Source organism: Oryctolagus cuniculus, chromosome 3, assembly GCF_964237555.1.
Source record: "Oryctolagus cuniculus chromosome 3, mOryCun1.1, whole genome shotgun sequence".
Lineage (NCBI taxonomy): Eukaryota > Metazoa > Chordata > Mammalia > Lagomorpha > Leporidae > Oryctolagus > Oryctolagus cuniculus.
The window spans coordinates 98,656,997-98,662,307 of NC_091434.1; positions in this window are offsets into that span (position 1 = coordinate 98,656,997).

A 5,311-nucleotide genomic window follows, 5' to 3' on the forward strand; every position below is an offset into this window, starting at 1 on the left:
AGAGTTGACTTGGGCACGTTTTTACCTCACTCCTTCTCTCAAAGACTTCTCACCTTTTAGCTCAAGTGTTTTCTTTATTGCTTATAATTAACTATTTTTGAATGCCTTATTTTAGTTTTTATTTATTTATCACTGACATAATCCCCAGATCATTGATTAATGTTTATATATGTTTTGCCATTGCACTCGAATTATCCCCAAAGACACCGGCTCGGTGCTTTCATTCACTTGCTTCGGTTTGTGCTAATGTAAAACATGGATGAAGTTATGTAAGAAATGCAGAAATAAATGTTAGAGGCCGGCGCTGTGGCTCACTTGGCTAATTCTCTGCCTGTGGCGCTGGCACCCCGGGTTCTAGTCCGGGTTGGGACACCAGTCCTCTTCCAGTCCAGCTCTCTGCTGTGGCCCAGGAGGGCAGTGGGGGATGGCCCAGGTGCTTGGGTCCCTACACCCACATGGGAGACCAGGAGGAAGTACCCCGCTCCTGGCTTTGGATTGGCACAGCGCCGGCCGCGACGGCCACTGGGGGAGTGAACCAACGGAAGACATTTCTCTCTGTCTCTCTCTCACAGTCAATAACTCTGTCTCTGTCTCTCTCTCTCACTGTCTAACTCTGCCTGTCAAAACATAAATAAATAAAAATAAATGTTAGATTCATTCCTGTTTTTAAAAAACTTATTCCATCAGAGAATACTTTCAAGGTAAAATCTTCTCTGAGCCTAGACTAGCTTTGGAATAATCCTAGATTTCTTAGAGGCCCTGTAAAGTATCTTACCCATATAGCATATATTTGGAGAGGAGAAAAAAGTTGCCTTACTTCCTAGTGGAAGGTTCTAATGATCACTATTCAATTGGCCAGAATATAAAGGTGTATGTAAGGGAGGAAATGGGAATTGACACTTGGAGCTAATAAAGAAGAGAGGGAGGGAGGCACCCAGGCAGAAGGAGAGAAGGATGTGGAGCTATAGTATTGGCCGGAAGAAATCCCAAGCTGTTCAACAGGAAAGAAGATTTGGGAAGGCAATGTAGAGTTCCATGGAGGGACACGAGAGAGGAGCAAATGAAATTCACTTGCTCCCTGTGGAAAGGTGGGAAGAAGCAGTCTGAGTTTGTGTGCTTGTGAACCTTAGTTGTCCCACTGCAAAACCAGAAGCTGTGGGAAATTCTCATGCAGTTGTTCTCCTAGAACCACATTAGGAACCAATGCAGACCCAGCTAACACATCAGGAAGCTGTACTGGCAGCAAACAGATTCTGTGCTAATGTGACTTGAGGGCAAAACTTAATGCCTCCACTCTATTTGAATTTTTTTGTTGTTTGAAAGTACATATAGGTTATTTATAGTCCACCAAATAAACCTGAGGGTCTTTTAATAAACTCATAGATTATGTTGCTCAAGGGAGTTTATTGAAATAATATCTGAATTCGCCCATGACAATGACATTCTATGAGTTTATGGCGCTTTCCCTTGTGGAATAGGATTTCCCACCTTACCCCAGGGTGTCTGTGTAGCATTTCAACATGTAGAAGATGAAAGAGTTACTTTAGGTTGGCATACCAACTTCTCTCATGTTTTTTAAACAAAAGCACAGACCAAAGCAGGTAGAGAGTAACTGATAAAAAGAAAAAAAAGGAAAAAAAGGAGCAGAGACCAACCAAAGCAGGCAACTTCAAACTCTTTGGCTAACATCTGGTGGGGGTGAGGGTGGGGGCACGGAGGAAAGTGAGGTTTGTATCTCATAGTCATCTTTGAGGATATCACTTTTTTTTTTTGGTTAGAATATTAGGGATTTAGGGAGTTTGGCTTGGATCTAATCCAAGAAAGAGCAGGAAGGACGTAAAAACCCATGTCATCATAGTCAGAAGCTTTGATTTCAGCCACATTTATTTATTCTCTGATGCACCTGAAGAACTCACAGTTGTCTAAAAGTAAGAGATTATATTTCCCACCGTGCACTGCACCTCGATGGTTTACCCTCATGCTCCCACAGGTACCATCTCTTTCAGAATTATGGTTGTTTCCCTTTTCATACAATTAAACCACTTCACTACCTTGTATTGCTTGAAATCCCCAATTCTAGAGATTTCTCCAGGACTTTTGTCCATTTTACCTCTTTATTTCCACCCCCTGATCAGTACTCAGACCCCAAATTCCCCTCATCCCTGTCAGAGGGCCTTCCTGGATCCAGTTGTCTCTTCAAAACTCACTCTCATTCGAAATTTCATTTAAAATCTCTAGCCTGTAATCATTACTCATTTCTCCCTTGGTTGCCATTTATTTAACTTTATAGTGACATTTCCTAACTCCATAAAGGCATCTGAGGTTACAACCTTTAAGAAACACACATGATTCTATTGTATTATTACTTTTTTTTCCAAAGGAGAACATAGCCAGAAAAGAACAATAGAGGATTGTTTTCTTATAAATAGGATAAATTAATAACAAAATCATGGAGACCTTAGAGCAAAACAGAATTTTTAAAAACCATCTTGTCAAAGACCGTCATTTTATACTGAGCAAACAGTCTCCAAGAGTTGGAATTATTTTCACAAACTCGCATGTAGGAGTTGGGTTGTTTAGCTCTCATTCCAGCCTTCTTGCCACCCCACCATGCTGCCCTTCTGAGATGCAGTCGTCTCTTGATACTCATGAGGGATAGGTTCCGTGGATACCAAAGTCTGTATCTGTTCAGTTCCCTCTTATAAAATGGCGTTGTATTCGCATACAGCCTCCCATAAACGTAAATTCATCTCCATATTACTTGGAATATCCAAAACAATGTGAATGCTGTGTAAAGAGTTGTTATGCTGAATTGCTTAAAGAGTAATGCTAGGCCAGCACCGCGGCTCACTAGGCTAATCCTCTGCCTGCGGCGCGGGCACACTGGGTTCTAGTCCCGGTCGGGGCGCCGGAGTCTGACCCAGTTGCCCGTCTTCCAGGCCAGCTCTCTGCTGTGGCCCGGGAGTGCAGTGGAGGATGGCCCAAGTCCTTAGGCCTTGCACCTGCATGAGAGGCCAGGAGAAAGCACCTGGCTCCTGCCATCGGATCAGCGCGGTGCGCCATGCTGCAGTGCTCCGGCCGCGGCAGCCATTGGAGGGTGAACCAATGGTAAAGGAAGACCTTTCTCTCTGTCTCTCTCTCTCGCTGTCCACTCTGCCTTTAAAAAAAAAAAAAAAAAGAAAAAGAAAAAAAAAGAGTAATGCTGAGGAAAAAGTATGTTCATTACAGACATGATTTTTCCCCTTGGGTATTTTCTGAGGTTGCTTGAATTCAGCGTGCAGAACAAAGACTGTGTTGCTTTGAACTGAGTGTGAAGTAATTGTGGCAGGGCATTTGGGCGAGCTATTGCTAGAGTGCTATTATTCATTCAGTAGGTATTACTAAACAACTACCATGAGCACTGAGGTGGTACCAGGAGTGCACGAGGAATGCTCCGTGTCTCTCCCTCATGGAGCTTACATTTCAGTGAAGGAGACGAGTGAAATAAATGAGGGACTATCTAGTGCCAGGTAGTGATATGGGCTGTGAAGAGAAATGAAGCAGTGTAAAGGAATGGAAAATGAATGACAAGGGTGCGTAGTTTGGGTAGAATGGCCAGGGTGTACCCATTTGAGGAGGTGTAATTTGAGCAGAGGTCTGAATGAAGTAAAGGAATACTTTGGAAGCAAAGTGAACAGAGGTGCAAAAGCTCCCAAGAAAGAATACAAAGATTATCATTTTGAGAATATGCGCATAAATCTCAGAGTTAGTTGTGGAGGTTTTCAGTATATATCAATGAACCAAAATCACGAACATTTGAATGTTAACAATTATACCACTAGGGGTGAATTGAACTAGATTTATTAGTTGTCCATTTCATTTGTTCGTTAGCTCTGTTGTAAGGAAATAGGACACATCTTTCTTGCTGCAAAGACACATTGAGAGAAAATAATTTTTGAATGTGAAAATTTCATAACTAAACAGAACCATCCTAAAAATCTAGGTTTAGCTTTTAGTTAAGTGGTTCTGTCAAAGACACAAATTATGTAACTGGCAGAACCTACTGTTTCTTTGGAAATCAGTACTAACTTTCATGTTGTAACCCAAAGGGATGCCACAGGAGGCTTTTATGAAGTCAGTAAATGGCCTCATAGAAAGAGATCCACACTAGGGAAGTGAGGGGAGGTTTGGGCATAAGCTATTACTGTTTTTGTAAACCTATGCCTTGGGATTCCAGATCCCCTAAGAAGGAAAAGGCTAGACCATTTTGACCTTTCTAGCCTATTGCAAAGTCATTGCTGAGCTCTTATTTGAATAGCTTGGGGTAGAATAATGTTCAACTCAGCTTCCTGGAGCTGCATTTGAAATGCAATTAATTGACTGCTGTTAGTTGTCAATTAACATTTATTATCAATTAGTTCATCAAATTGATTAGTTGGCAGGACCTTAAAGTCTAAATGCACTCCTTTCCATTATAAATATGTCTATAAGAGTAAAAGCTACTCACTAATTGATGTCAAACTGGAATTGCTTATGTTGGACTTGAGTCTTATCCATATTGCATTTTAAAATCTATACCAAGTGAACTTGGATAATACATGTAAGTTTCACACTTTCAAAATGTGCATGTCAGTGTTGTTTGTGTTTGGGCAGTAATCAGTAAATATGCCAGATTTAAATTTTTACTGATGTGAGAATAATAAATAAATAATATTTAGCAGAGCTTGTTTTTTTTATATTCACATGTCTAGAAAGATTTCACTTTAGAGAAAAACATTGTTTCTGTGTTGCTGAAATTTTTGCGTACATTTAAACCTTGTCTATATAGTTTTCTACATTTTGTGGGTCAAGTAATGTCAGGATGTAAGGTCACAATAGCTATCTAGAGGAAGGCAAAATAAAAGTTTGTATAATTTGCAACCACTTCTATTTGGGAGACAGATACACATTATCATGTTCCATACCACAAAAGGTTTCTAGAATATATTCAGCCTTCCATGCCATCATGCATTGTATTCATTCTCAAAAGATTAATAAATAGACTTTTTAAATTCTCCCTTCTATCTCCACCTTTTATAAACAAACATGGAAACAAACAACAACACAAACTCAGACATACTACCATTTAAAAAGACTTGTTTTTGTTTAGGGGAACAAGCCACTTACAGACAAATGTTTAGGATTCAGCATATGAAATTCTGTCTTCTCTATTGTACAACTTGAGACGAAGGATGTAGCAAAACTGTAAATTGTACCTCCTATCTATTTAACAAAGCAGCAGATACCTACAAGAGAATATTCATTTTTTATTGCCTTTGTGCAAGAAGATAAT